Source organism: Eptesicus fuscus, chromosome 12 (genome assembly GCF_027574615.1).
Source record: "Eptesicus fuscus isolate TK198812 chromosome 12, DD_ASM_mEF_20220401, whole genome shotgun sequence".
Lineage (NCBI taxonomy): Eukaryota > Metazoa > Chordata > Mammalia > Chiroptera > Vespertilionidae > Eptesicus > Eptesicus fuscus.
The window spans coordinates 79880559-79900123 of record NC_072484.1 but is presented as its reverse complement, the minus strand read 5'-3'; positions in this window follow the sequence as shown (position 1 = coordinate 79900123).

Below are 19565 nucleotides of genomic sequence, written 5' to 3'. Positions count from 1 at the left end.
TGATTTCAGAGTGAAAAAGGGAGAGGGAGCGATAGATACATCAATGAGCGAAACATAGAACGCTGCCTGTTGCAAGCCCCCTACTGGTATCCATCTTCAACCATGGCAAGTGCCCTGACCTGGAGTCTAACCAGTGACCTTCTGGTACATGGAACAAAGCTCAACCAACTGAACTACACCAGCCAGGCTTGATCCCCACTTTTTAATTGTATATATCAAACCTCAGACAGTGGAGAAATATGAAGTGGAGAAAGAAACTCAAAGCTGTTTGAGCCAACTGTAAGCCCATGGGGTTTGATATTTTTATGAAAATAAGACCAAGAGGGAACATAATTGTCTCATTCAAAATCAATGGGTTGTCATGTAAAAAAAAGAGGTCAGTTTATCCTCTATTTTCTAGGAACTAGGGCTAATAAGTAGAAACTATTGGGGAAATATTTCAGTTTGACAAGAGAAGAAAAACAAATTAATAGCTAGAAGATCCCAAAGTAGAATCAACCATAGAGTAGTAGTCTCCTTTTCAATGGCAATACTCAGGATAAGCACAGGTATTATCCATTAAGGATACTCTTTACAGGGGATTCTTAAACTTGTCTCCAGGATGAACTAGATTAAATTATTTAATGATTCTTTTGAAATTTAAGATTCTATTATGTTAAACGAATAGCTAAATTATATCCTATGTAATAAAGAGGGAATATGCAAATTGACCCTCATGCTGTCACAAAGATGGTGGCACCCATAGCCATAAGATGGAGGCACCCCGTCCCCTCAGCCCCTCCGGAGTCCCGCAGTCCTTTCAGCCCTGCTGGGGGGTTGGCAGGTGCGTGGTGCGGCTGGACCTGCCCTCAGTCCCCCAGCCGCCCAGGGCTGGCCCGAGGCACAGGCAAGCCTAAGATAGTGGCTGCCCAGCCGATACCCGAGACATAGGCAAGCCTTGGATGGCGGCTGCCCAGCCGATGCCTGAGGTGCAGTCAAGCCTTGGATGGTGGCTGCCCAGCTGCCCAGGGCCAGCCCGAGATGCAGGCAAGCCTCGGATGGTGGCTGCCCAGCCGATGCCCGAGATGCAGTCATGCCTTGGATGGTGTCTGCCCAGCTGCCCAGGGCCGGCCAAGACTCAGGCAACCAGGGCTGACCGAGGCTTGCACAGCTGGCAGTGGCAGCAGCAGAGGTGGGATGGGGGCATCGCCTTCCCCTGATTACTGGGTTGCCTCTCGCCCTTGAGGGCTCCTGGACTGTGAGAGGGGAAAGGCCAGGCTGAGGGACCCCCTTCCAGTGCATGAATTTTCATGCTCCCGGCCTCTAGTATATGTATAAAGGTAATCACCTATGTTAAAATTAGGTATAAAATATGTATAAAGGTAACAGCACCTATGTTAAAATTTAAGTACTGAGCTTGGCCAGTGTGGCTCAGTGGTTGAGCATCAACCTATGAACCAGAAGGTCATGGTTTGATTCCTGGTCAGAGCACAGGTCCAGGTTGAGGGCTCGATCCTCAATAGGGGTTGTGCAGGAGGCAGCCAATTAATGATTCTCTCGCATCATTGATGTCTCTCTATCTCTCTCTCCCTCTCACTTCCTCTCTGTAATCAATAAAACTATATTTAAAAAATAAAAAAGTATTGGGAAGAAAAAAAATCACTTGTATGAATCATTCAGACTTAAATCCATTTACATATTTATAAATCTTTCCAGTATTTTATTTACAGATAAATTTCTTTAAAAATGGATTCATAGTTCAGTATTATTATCCAGTCTGCTGTTCTACCACCTCAGAAAATTATGAGCATCGTCCTATTTCAAAAGATTTAGGTCTAAGTCATTTTAATAGTTGTATCATATATTAATCGATTTCTTATTGTCAAACATTAAGGTTATCTCCAATTTTTCACTAATGTAGATAATGGAACAATGGAAGTCCTTATGCACACATATTTTTAATTTTATTTCTTTATAATGTCTTTTTATACGTAAAGCTATTAGACTAGCTTCATGCACATTCTTAATACTCGCCCTCCTGAAAAGTAGGACAAGATCCACCTCTCAGCAGCTCTATATGACAGGGCCTGTTTATTCATACCCTGAGCAAAACTAAACACTTTCTTTCTGATCTTTGCCAAATTGACAGGTAAAATTTTTTTTTGTTTTAATTTGTTTTCTTTATTACTACTGAGATTGATAATTTTTATGCATTTATAAGTCAATTATAATTACTATTTTGTGAATTGCCTATTTATATCCTTTGCTATTTTTTCTCTTATAGCATTCTTATTTATGACAACTGTTTGTATGTTAATTATATTAGTCTTTTTCATTTATGTTGTTAGTATTTTCATTTTTATTTTATTTAGATATATATATTTTTAACTTAAAAGAAGTTTTACATTTTTATTTGGTTGAATTATTTCTCAGAATTTTCTTTTATAATTTCTGATTTAGCACCATGATTAGAAAGTTCTTTTACCTGAAATTGTGAATATTAACTTTTAAAAGCAGTATCTGTATAATTTACTTCATTGTATGCCCTGATATTCCCCATGTAGTTCTAGTGGTATGTTCATTGATTGAGGAGAGGCATACTGATAAAAATACACATATAGTTCAGGCAGATGAGTAGACCCCATTCTTTGTTCTTTCTGACCATAGTTCTCTTTATTATATATACTAGAGGCCCGTTGCATAGATTTGTGCACCAGTGGGGTCCCTCCACCTGCCCAGTGGGGATTGGGCCAAAACTGGCAGCCTGACATCCCCCAAGGGGTCCCGGAGTGCGAGAGGGCACTCTGCAAAGTTGCGGTCAATCAGCAGCTCCTGCATTGAGCATCTGCCCCCTGGTGGTCAGTGCATGTCATAGCTCCAAGCCGGTCGGCTGGTGGCTTAGGCTTTTATATACATACTAGAGGCCCAGTGCATGAAGATTCATGCACTGGAGTGGGGGGTCTCTCAGCCCAGCCTGCCCCCTCTCACAGTCTGGGAGCCCTCAGGGGCAGGAGGCGACCCAGCGATCAGGCGACTCCCGAATCATACCTCTGCTGCTGCCACTGCCCCTGCCGGCAGTGCAAACCTTGGCCAGCCCTGGTTGTCTGAGTCTTGGCCGGCCCAAGACTCAGACAACCAGGCCATCCAAGGCTTGACTGCACCTCGGGCCGGCTCTGGGCGGCTGGGCAGCTGCCATCCGAGGCTTGCCTGTGCCTCGGGTGTCGCTGGGCAGCCACCATCTGAGGCTTGCTTGTGCCTTGGGCTGGCCCTGGATCTCTGGGTAGCCGCCATCCTAGGCTTGCCTGCGCCTCGGGCCGGCCCTGGGAGGCTGGGGGCTTGAGGGGATGGGGGGACTCCAGAGGCCGGCAGGGCTGAGGGGTCTGGGAGCCACCATCTTGTGGCTGTGGGTGCCATCATCTTTGAGGGCGTGACAGTCAATTAGCATATTCCCTCCTTATTGGCTGTGGGTGCTACCATCTCTGAGGGTGGGGCAGTCAATTAGCATATTCCCTCCTTATTGGCTGTGGTCGCCGCCATCTCTGAGGGTGGGGCAGTCAATTAGCATATTCCCTCCTTATTGGCTGTGGGCGCCGCCATCTTTGTGACAGTCTGAACATCAATTAGCATATTCCCTCTTTATTAGATAGGATTCTTTGTTTATCTTCTAAGATATGACTATAGTTAGGCTTATTAAATAAATTCTCCTAAGAAATGTTGCACTGTTTGAGGAAAAGGGTTAGTGCAGAGTTGTTTTATTATTATAAGATGGATTGTTCCATATTTGTGTGTGTGTGTGTGTGTGTGTGTGTGTATACCTATATAAGCTCATGCACACAAATATATACACTCAACCACCCTTAAAGTTATAATTTTTTCCTCAATGTTAACTCTAATGTTTTTGTATTTTTAAGAACATTGAGCCCTAACTGATTTGTCTCAGTGGATAGAGCATCAGCCTGCGGTCTGAAAGGATGTACCTTGGTTGCTGGCACATCCCCAATAGGGGGTGTGCAGGAGGCAGCTGATCGATGTTTCTCTCTCATTGATGTTTCTAACTCTCTGTTCTTCTCTGTAAAAAAAAATCAATATAATATATTTAAAAAAGAAAATTGAAAATTCATTTGTGTTAATCACCTTCATTGATTCCCCTATTAAATGTAGGCTTTATGTGGATAGTCATTTGTATTATTTAATAAATATTTATAATTTTCAATAACATAGTAATTTATTAAGTACCTTTACTCTGTAAGTCACTATGTAGGAAGTCATAGAGGTAAACTATATATAACTGTCTGAATGCAAGGGTGAAATTTATTGAAGAGGAAAGAGACTAGGTTTTTGAAGCCACTACAGTGGTCAGGGTAAGAGGCGATGAAGGCCTGGGCCATCCCATTTGCCACGCCCAAGGGAAAGGGGAGAGGAGGCAAGCAGGACCTGTGCTGCAGAGCGAAGCATGGCAGGACCATTAGGCGATCCATTCTAAGGCAGAGGGAGTCAGGCCCATATGGTAGGGAAAGAAAAATCGTTCCATCAACAGGTAATAAGGGTCATGAAAAGAAAGGCGTAGTGCAAAGATGAGTTTGATTTTTTATGTACCTGGTATTCAACTGAATGAGAATAATGCACATTTGCGTAAAGGGTGGTATGTGTTTGTCTTCCCAATGGTGAGTCTGGCTTTTAGCATTTAGTGTCACACAAGAAGAAGCAAATTCCCTACAGTCCTTGAACAAGTATACAACATTAAAAGGACATCTTCACAAAAGTATTACCTGTGAGAGTAAAAGAGGAATTTTCTGAGAGGAATAAAAGAAAAATCACTTTCAGATTAAGGGCATAGCATGTGTGAAGAAAAGGATGAATGGAATAGCGTAACTATTCAAAGAGCTACGAGTAATTCAGTGTTTATAAAATCAAAAGTAGGACCAAGGGAGTTTTGAGAGATGCAACTTGGCAGTCATATGCTTCAGATGTCTGCACCACATGGTGGACCTTGAGTCATCAAATGGCAGAAAGCAGTAATAAACAGCTTCTCAACCCTTCAGTGAAGTATAACTATTTCTTGTGTCACACTACAAAAATTGGAGTTTATTAGTTTCAACAGCTAATATTAGAAAACAAGTACCCACTTCATAAAGTTCTTTTAAGTTTAAAACTGATAACACATGCTAAATATTTAGTATATTGCATAGCACTAGCACACAATAATTGTGTAGCAGTTAACGACAATTACGTATTATAATAAATTATATATAGAGAGAATTGTATATAAACCTGTCAATTATCTCTTCTTGGATAACTGAGAGATGGACAATCCCATGCTCACTACTCACCTTCTCCCCATAGTCGGAGTCGGAAATCCTTCCTTTGCTATCACACTTCACTTGGAATCTTGCTCAAAACACTCACCAGTCTGTATTGCACCTATTTATTGTCTCATATGGGATCCACTCCAAGTAGACTGTAATGCTCTATGGATGGACATTGCATTTTATCTATCTTTATATCCTTAGGGTTCTGTGTAAAATCTGGTATGAAGAGCAGGCAATAAATATATGTTAGGTTAGTAAATGCCATATAAGCATACGGTGGTCGACTTGGACGAAAGCATAAAGATCAGTAGTCAATTCAACTCCTTATACTTTAAGATAAAGAAACTGAGTAGAGATGTTAAATAATTTTCCCAGTGTCATCTAGCCAGTTAGTGAAAGAGCTTAGAATTGAACCCATATTTTTTGAAATGCAGTTCCCACTATATTACACACTTCCTCCATTGAATTTGATAACAAAGGATATTTCAACAAAATAATAAGTGAGATTTTGCTCACTCTGAAGTTTTCTGTGAGGCACAGTAATAACTTAAAGTTCACAAATTTTCAGGAAGAGGAAGGGGCAGCTTACAGAAAACCACAGACAGGAATTGAGCAGGGAACTTATCTTGAAGCTCGGCAGCCTAGTGTGTGCACCTGCAGTGGGGCATCAAAGAGACTCATAAAACCACAATAGGACTCTTTTTTCTTTTTACTGAGAGTTAGTTTCTGCTGGGGGTTATGAGGAATGAAATAGCTTCCAGGAGAGACTGCTTGGGCTAATGAAACTGTAGAACCCAAACTGAATTTGCCACAGAGGGAGGGGCTGTGACAGTTTTGTCAGTGCACAGCTGTGGCAGGAGGCTTCGAAGGGAAGAAACAAAATTAAGAAACAACAACATTCTCTCTTTACCACCAAGCCCCACTGATTTCAAATCTGCTCAGTGAGAGTGCAATTTGAGAAACATCTGGCACACTGGGGAGATATGAGAACCAGAACAGAGAGAAGTGAACCTGGGAACACACCTGGTGGGGCCCACATGTGATTAGGTCATGATGCGTTATGTGTCCAAGTAGACGGCCTCAAAGACAGACATACACTCTCAAGGTCTCTTAATCTCAAAGCCAGAATCCTAGAGGTGGAAGTAAGAAACCTATCTTTCCTCCTCTACACATACATACACACATGTGCATGCATGTGTAAGTACACACGTACATATGCCCTGGCCAACAATGCAAGGAAAAGAGAAAAAGGATAAGAAAATAAGAGGGTCCTATTATGCTAAAGATAGGAAAGATCTTTTAATTGAGTGAATTATATGGTAAATAAAGGTGAATAGTGGGATTTTGAGAGAAAAGAAAATGGTGACATACATACTACTAATGCATTGTGAATTTTTTTTTTTAAGTTGTCCAAGTAGAAAAACTTATAGTATGTTGTTGTAGTAGAAGTAATAGAAGGCAGGACAAACCAGTGAATAAAAGCTCATGATTTAGATTCAGAACCCACACTCTTTATCTCTGCTTCTGCTTTAAATTTAACTTAATTCCCCGAGAATGGAAACTCCCTTTGAAAGTCAGATTCCACTGAGGTATGTGCCAAACCTATAGAAATAGACCTTTCATGTTTTCTAGACTGCCATGTTCCTTTCTTTTTCCAAAGGCTAATAATTTGTTTATGTTTTTTTACTATCTCTAGTTACTACTATGTAAGACGAGAGGCCAGGTGCATGAATTTGTGCACCAGTGGGGTCCCTCGGCCTACCCTATGAGATTGGGCCAAAACCTGCTCTCTGACATCCCCTGAGGGGTCCTGGATTGCAAGAGGGTGCAGGCCAGGCTGAGGGACCCCACCAGTGCATGATTGGGGCCAGGGAGGGATGCTGGAGCTTGGCCAGCCAGGGAGGGACCACTGGAGGGCTCCAGGGCATGTTTGGCCCATCTTGATTGGCTGGACCCCAGCAGTAAACTAACCTACTTGTTGGAGCATCTGCCCCTGGTGGTTAGTGCACATCATAGTGAGTGGTTGAGCAGCCTTAGCATATCATTAGCATATTACCCTTTGATTCATTGAATGGATGACCAGATGACTGCACACTTAGCATATTACGCTTTTATTATTCAGGATAAAGACAACTGAAGTAGATCATGGTTCCTAACTCCTTTAAAATTAGAGAACTCTTATCTAAAATTTAGTACCGCCTGCAGACTTTTGAATCTAGGAAGGCTAAAATCTGAGGCCTTCAAGGAAATAATTATTTTAGAAAGTCTTCTTGGCCCCGGCATGTGTGTGTGTGCGTCTGTGTGTGAGTGTGTATCTGTGAGAGAGAGAGAGACAGAGACAGAGAGAGAGAGAGACACACACACACACACACACAGAGAGAGAGAGCGAAAGAGAGAGAGAGAGAGAGAGAGAGTCCGAGACCACAGAAATGTTTGGATTCCTTTATGATGCTTACTATGTATGTTTGAATCTACTGCTATCTCAAAACTGAATTCATTGTTTTATTCTGCTTTGTTCTTTGCTTAAGTTGTTGGCTCTGCTGACCTCCCGTTCTGAGTTCTTGGTTTTGCTTAAATTTATGACATAAGTTGTTCTTTGAAACACATTGTTTTCTCTCTGGTACAGATTATTCTTAGGTATTTTCACAAGGAGGGAAGAAATAAGTAGAAATCCAATACTAAAGATCTAAAATCCAAACACTCAACCTTGTCTAGTCATGTGGCATGACCACAGGAAGGTTTATGGGAGATAATGTCTAAAGCAAACAGGGGACAAATCCATGGCTTATTATTATACAGCTGTAGCCCGGGCTTCATCAGCTGGGTTGGGCCATGTCTGAGGGCTCAGTAGCAAGATGAAAAATAACCATTCTGGTCTCCTTCCCTGAACCTTGATAATTTAATGTTCCAACAAAGAGAAGCAGCAGCAGACAAAATGCAGTGAAGAGCTCCCAAGACATGTCAGTGTTTCTTCCTAAAGTATCAGCAGTTGGCTTAGCTATCCACTGCCTGCACTTTTCACTCAGTCCTCGTCCTGGTCTGGTTAGATAATGTTAAGTGCCAGAAGCCATCACTTCTAGGAGGCATCGCAGACCAGTTTTATGTCAATCCCCAACATATTTCTAAAAAGCAGATTTCAGGAAAAAAAAAAAAAAAAGACTAAATGGCAGATTCCACAAAGAACACCATGCCTAGTAAGGCAAAAGTTTTTTCTGCTTTGTTTGTTTTGTTTTGTTTTTACCCTTCATGATGTCATAAGCTCTGGGGCCTGGCTGGCACCTAGGTGGAAAGATGTTGTTGGACTTAAAACTATGCTAACATTTCTCCTTTCCAGAGCTGTGTCTGGTATGGGTCTTGAACTCCTGCTGATGAGTGGATTGCACTAGTGCTATGAACTAAGACCAGATTTATATAACAGCAGGAGTTTGAAGATGCTATAAACTGAAGACTTTGTACCATATTACTCATGTTCTCCTTTATGTTGCTGGCCATGTATTGGGAACGTATTTGAGTTTGACCAGAGAGCAAGGGGAATTTCAGATGAGGAGGAAGTGTCAAAAAAGTCAATATATAAATTAATGTTTTTGCAATCTGTAAAAAAAAAAAAATTCCTTTGGAAAAAGAAACAAGTAACTAAACCTCAGAATGTGCAAGTGGGTGATTCATATATTCCATAGAGTGAAAACGTTAAATTCTGAAAGCCTTTAGGCTGTGATTTTCTTGTCTCTCCCCTGTAACTTAAAATAGATGGAGGGAAAAGACAGCCAAGAGGAGGGGGCTTAAATGAATCAAGAGGGGGACTGTCAGAGCTGCTATAAAGTCTTCAGGAAGGCGGTAGCAGTAAGGAAGAGGAAAAAGGCTACAGTCGTAAAGATGATGGCATTTGTGAAGCAGTGGAAAGAAATGTCAGGAGGGGTGCTTCCTAAAGTGAATAATATAGGACTTAGACATTTCATATTCTAGATTACTTTATTGGTTCAACCAATCCACCTGGTACTAAATTTTGCATGTGCAAATAATTGTGTGCTTCAATACAAAGCCCTTAAAAGCTCAGGTAACCCATTTATTCTATTTTTCTCTATCCATCAAGAAGTATTATTATTATTATTATTATTTTTTTTTAGAATGGGCTAAGTATGTTTTATAACATTAGCTTCAGAGTTTATCAACATTTTATAATCCTCTAAGACAGTGGTTTCCTAGCCTAGCTGATATTTTGGATTGCTTAGGATTTTTAAATTTTTTTAATATAAGTACCCAGGGACTATCCAAAATCTACTGCATCTAGAATTCAGAATATTAGAGGTGATATATCTGGGAATACAGTATATGACATGAAGATCTGATACATTTGGGAAACATAATTCTGAAGCAATGTAAATAAATTAATTTATTAATCAATTTTCTAATAATCTAAAAACAAAATTATATTCAATAATTACCACTTAAATATTGAAAAATTAAAAAGTAAGCATGAAATGTATATATTTTAATTTATTGTTTGCCTGATGGTAAGGTGTATGCTATCATAAGACCAGTTTTGGTTAAAATAGGTTTCAAAATAATATCCTTTGCAAAAAGGCAATTGGGTTTGAATAAAAGAGATAAAAATAGAATCTGTAAATTAAAATGAAAAGGAAAGAGCAGAACCACTAGACTAGAAATGAGAAGAAATGTGCTCCATGTCATTTTTAAACTGGGAAATTACTTCAGCTTCCTCTTCTGTAAAATAAGTCAATTGAATTGAAAAAATCTCTAAGTCTCTTCAAATTCTGATTTTTGATAATTCCACAAATCTAGAGTTGATTGCATTTTAGAGACAGCATATAGTGAAACAATTTGATATCTGAGTATACTTTAAGTACCTTTTTGTCTTAACTTTTATCAGTAAGCATGGAGGGACCTGGAGAGGATTATGCTAAGCAAAATAAGCCATTCAGAGAAAGATAAGTATCACATGATCTCACTCATATGTAAAATCTAATGAACAAAATAAACTGATGAACAAAATAAATCCAGAGACATAGAAGTATGGAAACAGTCTGTTGAATTTTAGAGGGAAGGCAGGGCTAGGTGGGAAGAGATTAACCAAAGAATTTATATGCAAATATGCATAACCTATGTACACAGACAGTAGCGTGGTAAAGGCCTGGGGCAAGGGGCAAGCTAGAAGGGGACAATGGGGAGAAAAAGAGGACATATGTAATACTTTCAACAATAAAGATAAAAAATAAAAGGACAAGACATTTTGCCTCAGAGCTTATAAATCCTTAAAAGAAAGAATTATCCCCTTTCTTTGTTATAAAAGGTGATGATTTTTTACATTCCATTAAGCTGGGAACTAAAAGCCCATCAGGAAGGCTAATATATTTTTTAGTTAAAAGTCCTTTAAAGATTCTGTTTTCAGTTTTATGGATTTTCACATTTTTTTTCACATTTAATTTACATATGCATTTTTTACTATTAGACTACAGTAATAAATACAATGGACCACACAGTTTTTAATATATTCTTTTTATTTTGATTTCAGAGAGAAAGGGAGAGGGAGGAGAGATAGAAACATCAATGATGAGAAAGAATCATTAATTGGCTGCCTCATGTAGCCTCCCCACCCCCATCCAGCCTAAAACCCAGGCATGTGCCCTTGACAGAATTGAACCCAGGACCCTTCAGTCCACAGGCCAATGCTCTATCCACTGAGTCAAACCAGCTAGGATGAAAAAATTCTTTTTTATTAAATGGTTTTAAAAGTACAGAATAGCCATAAAAATTGTGTTACCTACTTTGCACCCATATATGAAAAAATTTCAAGTAGAACTCAAATAAAATGTAAAAAATTAAGACCAAAGAGGTGCAATATGAAAGGTGAATTGTTTTATAATCTTCAGGTATGCAAACCTCTCTCACTTGATTCAAACCTAGAAGCAATAAAAGAAAAATTCTAATAGAAAAAGTAATAAGGAATTACACAGTAAAGCACCAGGAGCAAAGTCAAAATACAAAGGGCAAATGAGACAATATCTCAAAATTACATTAAAGAAAATCTCCCTAAAATATAAAATGTTCTAAAAAAATAGAGATGAAAAAACCCCAAACCCAGCAGCAAAAAAATAAGAGAATGGGTATAAACATGAAGTCCACAGGAAAAACAGAAGTGTTCTTAAATACATAAAAATACATTTTTATTTCAATTAATAAGAGAAATGCAGAAGACTACTTGGAAATACTAATTCTATTAAATTAGCAAAACCAGCATTATTGGTGGGAATTTCACAATATAAAAAAATTATATGTGTACTTTTCTTTTTATTCATAAATCCCACTTCTTTAGGAATCTGTCCTGAAGATACTCATCAACAAGCATGAAAGTACATATGCACAAATTTATTCTCTGTTGAGCAGTAGGGAGTGTTTAAATGAACTCAATACTGCTGCACAATAGAGTTCCATGAGATCTTAGAACATGAGGAGTATTATCTCTGTGCTGATTTGCAGTGATCTTTAATGTATTATTAAAGGAACATAGCGAGGCTCAGAAGAGTATCCATACAGTAATTCCATCATGTAAGCCAGTGGTTCTCAGTTGGGATGATTTTGCCATCCAGGGGATATTGGACAATGTCTGGAGATATTTTTGGTTGTCATAACTGGGAAGGTGCTACTGGTCTTTAGTGGGTACATCAGGGATGTTGAGAACAAACCAGTACAACAAATAATTAATAATGTAGTAGTCAGATCTTGGTTTTGTTGCCAAAAGAATCAAGGAATGTTTTTGGAAAGTGGATGATACTAGATCTAAGATAGGACAACTCTAAATTTAGTCTGGAATTTCTTCCTGTGCTAGAAAGCAGAGGTGCACCCAGAATCGGGTAAGAGCATGCCAAGAGGAGCTTCCATTGACCTATATGGTAAAATATGACCATAAAGAGTTGCATGAAAAGAATGTTTACAATTGACTGTATAACATTTAATATGTATTTTCATTTAGTATTGCCGAGTCAGAGATAGAGTTGAGAGAAAAATTGGGAAGGGAAAAAAGCATATTTTATGACCATTAGCAGGGATAGTTATACTAAATCCTTGTTCAAGAAAGGAAGAGGAAGAAAGAGGAGGAGGAGGGGGAGAAGGAGAAAATCATTTAAAAGAAGATAATTAAACATCTAGTCATTTAAGAGAAACAGGAATTCAACCTTAGTTGATATATTACTCAGCTCAGGTTGCTATAACAAAATACCATAGACTAGTGGGCTTAAACAACAGAAATTTATTTTCTCCCAGTTATGGAGGCTGGAAGGCAAAGATGAGAGTTCTAACAAGGACAGTTTCTGGTGAGTGATTTCCCCTTAGGTTGCAGACAGCTACCTTCTTGCTGTGCATTCAAACAGTGTATCCTTTAAAAAAATCTTTATAAAAAAAAGGAGGGGGGGACATATGTAATACTTTCACCAATAAAGAATTATTTTTTAAAATTATCTTTATTATTGAAAGTATTACAGATGCCCCCCATTTATTCCCCCATTGACCCCCTCCAGCTAGTTCCCTCCCTCCCCCACCAAACCTTCACCACCCTATTGTTTGTATCCATGGGTTATGCATATATGCATACAAGTTCATTGGTTAATCACTTCCCACACCCCCTACCCCCTTCTCTTTGAGATTCCTCATCTGTTCCATGGCCAGTATGGTTCAGTGGATAGAGTGTCAGCCTGCACAGCAAGGGGTCATGGGTTTGATTCCTGGTCAAGTGGGGCACATCCATGTTTCTCTCTCTCCCCCTCCCCCTTTGTCCTCTTCCTTCCTCTATCTCTAAAAATCAATGGAAAAAATATTCTTGGGTAAGGATTTAGTAACACCAACAGCAAACCCAAGAGCAAGCAGTGTCTCTTCTGATGAAAACACTAATCCCATCATGAGGGCCCACTCTCATGACTGCATTTAACTTTAAAACCTCTCAAAGGCCAATCTCCAAAGAGCATGACATTGGTGAGCTAGGTCTTGACATATAAGTTTTGGGGACATATATTCAATATAAAACAGTTGATAATGGAAGGTTTTCTTTGCAGAAGGATACCATTTAATGCAGTTGAAGAAATAATAGAATGAGAAAAATCAGCTTTCAGCAAACTCCAAAGAAATAATTGATTCAGCAAGTATCATCAAGGTTGCTGAAATGATTAGGTGGAAGTTTATGGGAAAAAGGAAATTTGCAAAGGTCAAAGTTTCACCCCAATAATTATTAGGTGCAAAAAAAGTGTATCATTAAGATAAAGACATTGGTGATTTGTGATTAAGCAAATGATAAAACTTAGTATTGCTAATAATTGGCAATCCTATACATGCATCTTGATATGATACAATATGTAGTTCACATCTAAAGTGTTATTATAAAAAGGTTTAATCTGAATTTAATCAAACTTTTTAAAGAAATGTAGATGATATAATAACAAGTTAACAACATAATGAGAAAACAATCAAGTACATAACTCTGGAATGTGGAGCTGATTGTAAGAAAATGACCTACTATCTTGGTAAGGAAAAATGATTTTATGCATCTTGGTTTAAAAAGAAGTAATAATCACATTGGGGAACTATTTGGAAATATTGAATATGGAAAAAAACATTAAATCATTGAGATATTTTTTTATTTCTTTAAATATGGTGTTGCAGTGATGTAAAATGATGTACTTAATTTTAGGGAAGTGCTTAGTAAGTATTTAAGAGAATAAGCATCACAATATCGGCAATTTCTTTCAAATGGCTTAATCTTTACCGATGCATGCATAGGTAAAGCAAATATGGTCAAATGTTAACTTTTATTTAGTTTTTAAGTTATATCATCACTTTAAAATTTCTATATGTTTAAAAATTTTGGAAAAAAATACTAGAAAGAGTATAACACAGAGATGGTGTAGTAGGGCAGACTGGGGACTTTTGATCAAGATAGAGTGGTACACACCTGTATAATCTTCCTATCACCTAACCACAAACACATAGGAAGTGTGTGTGTGTGTGTGTGTGTGTGTGTGTGTGTGTGTGTAATGCATAAAGATAAAATCCCTTAATAACTGTCATGGGTATGGTCTTGAAAGAATATGTGGCTTAGGAAGAAAGAGCTGCATCTAAAACAAACAAGTAATAACAAACAGGAATAACAAAATATGTATACAGTAACAAAAGGGGAATAAAAATATGCAGAAGAACACTACCATAAAATCCTCTCTAAGACTAAGGTCCATAAGTTTAGTACCTATGTTTTCTCCTATGTAATTTATTGTTTCAGGTTTTATATTTAGGTCTTTGATCCATTTTGATTTAATTTTGCAACAACATGGATGGATCTTGAGAATATCATGCTAAGTGAAGTAAGTCAGGAGGAAATAGTCAAGTACCATATGATTTCATTCATATGTGAAATATAAAATGGAAAGCAAGAAGTAAACAAGACAAATAATAAAAACTCATAGACACAGACGGCAGTATGGTTTCCAGTGGGAAGAGGGCATGGGGGGAGTCAAAGAAAAAGGTAAAGAGGGTCAAAATATGGCAATGGAATATTTGACTTTGGGTGGTAAACACACAATACAATATACAGGTGATGTGTTATAAAATTGTACACTTGAAACCTATATAATTTTATTAACCAATATCACCCCCATAAAATTAATAAAAATTTTGAAAAAGAGTTATAGTCTCAGCTTATGAGAGACTCAACATGCACAATGTAGTAAAGGAGACATTAAACCTATTGTAACCCAGAAAGGAGGGATTATAAAGGATAAATTTTAAAACATTTATAATCTTAGTTTTTGTATAAAAAGTACCAAGGTATTGAATTTTATTAGAGGCATTTTCTGAGTTTATTTAGCTGATTACATGGATTTTCTCTTATATTTTAAAGTGATGGATTACATTCATGAATTTTCTTATACTCTTGAAAAAACATTTTGTCATTACCCATCTTTTATATTTTATTTAGCATTTTTGTTTCTTTATCCTTAAATACCTTACATTTCCCATGTTTTTGTACTTGTTTTCTGTAGCTTAAATATCAAATTGGTATAAGCATCATAAAATAATGTGGCAGCTTTTCATTTTTTCTTTCTTCTAAAGAAATCTGTAAGAAATAGAGGCTATTTGTGTATTGAAGGTTTGGTAAGAACACCTTATAAAACCATCTGAGCCTACCCAATGTCTCTTTATAGAAGAGAAATATAAACTTATGAGTGACAAGCAGACTCAGGTATACATGGGAAGTAAGTTTACTAAATTTTTATTATGCATAACACATATATGGAGGGTTTGTATATCATGAATTTAACTATCAATGAATCATCAAAAAGCAAACATACCAGTATAACTGTCACTTGGGTCAGGAAATTTAACTTTATATTTGAAATCAGTATCCTTCTGCCTTGACAACAATTTTAATAATTTCTTTACTATGTGTTTCCTGGTGACGTATTCTCTTAGAATTTTTTTGTTTGGAGTAATATTAGGTCATGTTTAAAGATATTGTTGTTGGTGATAGAATTACAGTTTTGCAGCCATTTCCTTCCTGTACTTTAAGACTGTAAATCAATTGTCATTTTGCTTCCATTGTTTTGGGTTCAAAGTTGGCTGTAAGTTTTATTATTGGTACTTTTAAGATGATACTCTGGATGCTTTCAAAATCTCTTTGTGTGTGTGTTTCAGCCAGATGTCTATTCCTTTATGTTTATTAGTCTTGGGGTTTATAAGGCCTCTTGACTTTATTGTATGGTGTCTTAATGAGTTTTGATAATTTCTCAGAGAAAGCTCTGCATGTATTGCTTATGCCCTATTCTTTTTCTCCTTTCCTTCTGGAACTCTACCCATTTATTGAGCCCTTTCACTATATGAATTTTCTCTTCATTTTCTCGCCCTTTGTCTTTTTGAACTTTATTCTTCATATATTATTTGATTCACCTTTCAGATTATGAATTTTTTTGTGAGCTTGGACTATGTGTTTTCAAACACATCTACTGAGTTCTTGGTTGTTACTGTATTTTTAGTTCTAGGATAGTAATTTTAGTAGTTTTTTTTCCGCTAAAGGTCTTAATCTTGCTTTTATCCTCTTGAATATATTAAGCAGATTCTTGCCTTTTCTTATCCTTTTTTAAAGCTTCAATGAGGTATAATAGATATCCAAAAAAAGAAAACCCCTGTGTATGTTTTAAGTATATAATTTATGAGCTTGGACATATGCACATTCCCATAATACTATCACCAACATCAAGGTAATCTATATATTCTTCTTAAGTTTCTTAGAAAGTTAATAGAGATTGTGCCTTAGCAAAATAAAGGATTGAACCAAGTGATGAAGATATTGGATGTAGGAAGTGAGAGATTCAGCACAGAAGATAAAGGAAAGTCCTAGGAAGACAACTATACCACATACCCTAGGGTAACAGGATAAATAGAAGAAGTGAATTATAGACTGACAGATGGGTCTGTAGCACAGAAACATCTATCTGGTAGATTTCCTGTTGCCTTTGGGAACTTGGAATTTGTTTGCTGTTCAATCAGTTATGACTTTTTCAAGATCTCACTATTTAGGAATAGTCATGTTAGTTCCATAGAAAATGAAGCAGACGAAACAATTGGGGCAGTGGCTTCATGGTTTGTTAAAGGGCTTTTCAGTTTGATGGTCATCTGGTATTTTGGTAGCTGTACCCTCAATTTCCTAATCCATTAGCTTTCTGATCATAACAGAGATAGAATCAATCTTGGGTTCTTGATTTGAAGTGAGGTTTTGAGTTTTTCCTGGATGCTCAGCCTGTGGTCTGTTACTACATTCATCCTCACAATGGTGTAAGCATGTTAGTCAACTTCTTTTGGCCTAAACCATTTAGTTGCTACTGTTTACTGTTGAACCCTGACTGATTCAGAAAGAAAATTCTAGAATACAGATGTGTGGAAACCTGTGGAGAGAGTCAGGTTGGCAGCACATTGTGAATAGGGGAACAGATATGTGCACACTGAGCCTTGCTCTCTTAAGGATGAGAAAATGGCCTTAGAATTGGGAATAGCTATAGCTCTGAGGATGGATATATACACTTGACTTTATCTACTTTATTTTCAAATCAGATGCCAAAATATTGTATTTATTATGCAGTGCCACTAAAGCAGTGCTAAAATAATATACTATAAATTGATATTGCCAAATTAAGCACTCATCACAATATTTCCAAGACACAGGAAATCAATGGTCAAAAAGTTAAAACAAATTGAAATAGAATATCTAACCACAGCAGAATTTCTTCACAACAGGGAAAAATGAACATACGTAAAGCTGAAACCAAAGTAAATTTTCAAGTGACTCATCTGTTAGGTAAAGAAGGAAAAGTATGTACTGATTTTGAGCTCATTAAATCAGCCAATGAACTGTTTCCAGAGAAAACAAAGTTGTTTAAGACATTTGCTTTTAATGAGAATAGTTGTTCAAGGAGTTGAAAACATTTGGAATAACATCTATAGTCAATTAAGAAAACAAGATACAACATTTAAGTGGTTTTCCTTGGCTCTTGGAAAGTTGAGAGATGTTACTGATACTGCTCAGTTGTTTAGTTGAGAAGTCAATGCTGAGTTTGAAGTGACTGGGGAATTAGTCTCTGGAAATTCTGTGTGAAAGATTTGCATGAAATAATAACTTAAAGAATTTGAGAAAACAAATTTAGTAAGATCTGAAGTGGAATCTGCTAAGAGGTGTTACAGCTGATGGTGGCAATAATATGTATTGAGCAGGAAAAGGCATAGTTCTTTTGAAAATATAAGATATTTAAAGCTTATGGTTATTCATCATTATATTAATCAGAAGGTATTTTTCAGGAGCTATTCAAATCTATTACATGTTCTTGAACTGGTACTGTCCATGATGGATTTCGTTGTCTTTGTGTGAATTTAACCATCGTGAATTTTGTGAATTTTTGTTGGAAGTAGAAGCTAAATATCCTGAACTGTCCTATGTTACTAAAGTTCTATGGCTTGTGAGTGGTTTTATTGCAATTCTTTAAACTCAGACTTTAGATTGATTTTTTTTTTTCTGAATGAAAAGAACCATCAACTATTATTATAAAATACTACATGGCTTTGGAAATCAGCTCTGCTGAAGAATTTATAACATGTTTTAAAAATTAATCCTAAAATTACAAGGCAAAACAGCACTTATATGTGAAATGTATACTAGGGTAGAGTCATTTCCATAACTACTGTTGCTTGAATCATAAATAATGCCAAGCTGCTTTATAAGTTACTTATTCTTTTGAAAGTTAAAATAAGCAGTGATATATGTGATCACACCCAAATTTGCATTAGATATATTTTCTGAGCTCAAACTACATTTTTAGCTTTTTTCATACCTCAATGCAAGTGCAAATAAAAGTCACATTTATAAATACATTTAACTAGAGGCCCGGTGCACGAAATTCATGCACGGTGTGTGTGTGTGTGTGTGTGTGTGTGTGTGTGTGTGTGTGTCCCTCAGCCCAGCCTGCACCCTCTCCAATCTGGGACATCCCTCTCACAATCCAGGACTGCTGGCTCCCAACCACTCGCCTGCCTGCCTCCCTGATTGCCCCTAACCGCTTCTGCCTGCCAGCCTAATCACCCCCTAACCACTCCCCTGCAAGCTTGATTGACACCTAACTGCTTCCCTGCTAGCCCGGTCACTCCCAAGTGCCCTCCCCTGCAGGCCTGGTCCCCCCCAACTGCCCTTCCCCAGCAGGCCTGATCGCCCACAACTGCCCTTACCTGGCTGGCCATCTTGTGGTGGCCATCTTGTGGCCATCTTGTGTCCACATGGGGCAGCCATCTTTGACCACATGGGGGTGGCCATCTTGTGTGTTGGAGTGATGGTCAATTTGCATATTACTCTTTTATTAGATAGGATAGTACAATTTTGAAGTTTATACATAACCTCCCATTAAAGTGATCAATTTATTGTGTAATGATAGTCTAAAAGGCAAGTATCATAAGAAGAATATAATAGAATTTTATAAATTTTTTTCTAAATACCTCAAGTCATACATTCATGGATTGATACCAGTATTTGGCAGTAGCTGTCTGGAATAAGACATTTGCAAAGTTGAAATACATAAAATCTCATTACAGATCATATTAAGAGATGAACTTTTGTAACTGATTTGATTAGATGTAATACTAACTTAAAACCCCATTTAAATGCAGTGGTATCCCTCTCAAAATACAATTATATTCTTATTAGTAAACCTGCATTATAAAAATATACTAAATTGTTACATT